The sequence below is a fragment of the Penaeus monodon genome, chromosome 15 (assembly GCF_015228065.2).
Source record: "Penaeus monodon isolate SGIC_2016 chromosome 15, NSTDA_Pmon_1, whole genome shotgun sequence".
Lineage (NCBI taxonomy): Eukaryota > Metazoa > Arthropoda > Malacostraca > Decapoda > Penaeidae > Penaeus > Penaeus monodon.
Window position 1 is genome coordinate 24,911,732 of NC_051400.1, and position 479 is coordinate 24,912,210.

A 479-nucleotide genomic window follows, 5' to 3' on the forward strand; every position below is an offset into this window, starting at 1 on the left:
CTGATTGATAGCAGGTGGATCAGGTGTTTAGCCATTCAGCAGAAGGGCAGAGATTCTATTACCTTAAAAGGAGACTGGACACTCGTTACATAATTGCAAGAAAGGCTCTCAGACTGAAAAGCTGTCTCTAACAACTTCACCTATTGACACCAGGTTGAAGGCTTTGAATGTAAAATATTGGATTAAATTCCAGTGCATGGCGTGGTGACTTTTCCCATATTTGCTGCTCCTTGCCATTTGACAGCAGATGAACTAAGGCAGTTATATGATTTGAACTACTGTCTGTCTCATGCATTGTTGTTGTTGTTGCTTTACTCATCTAGCAGCCTGTATGTGCTGATTAATTCCTATCTTTACTTTACAGCTTTTTCCAATGATTATTGTAGGCCAATTTGATATACCTCCACTTATTTCTGTAATGTGAATATTAAAAAAAGTTAACAAATGCACCAAGAGGATCTATTAGCAGAATTTTGTGC

The 479-nt window shown here is 38.0% G+C and overlaps 1 protein-coding gene across 1 annotated transcript in view; it reads left to right on the top strand.

Moving 5' to 3' along the window:
* Positions 1 to 479, top strand: part of LOC119581834 (ATP-dependent RNA helicase DDX54-like) — a gene marked incomplete in the record, with an annotated part of 17,282 nt that overhangs the window by 14,909 nt on the left and 1,894 nt on the right.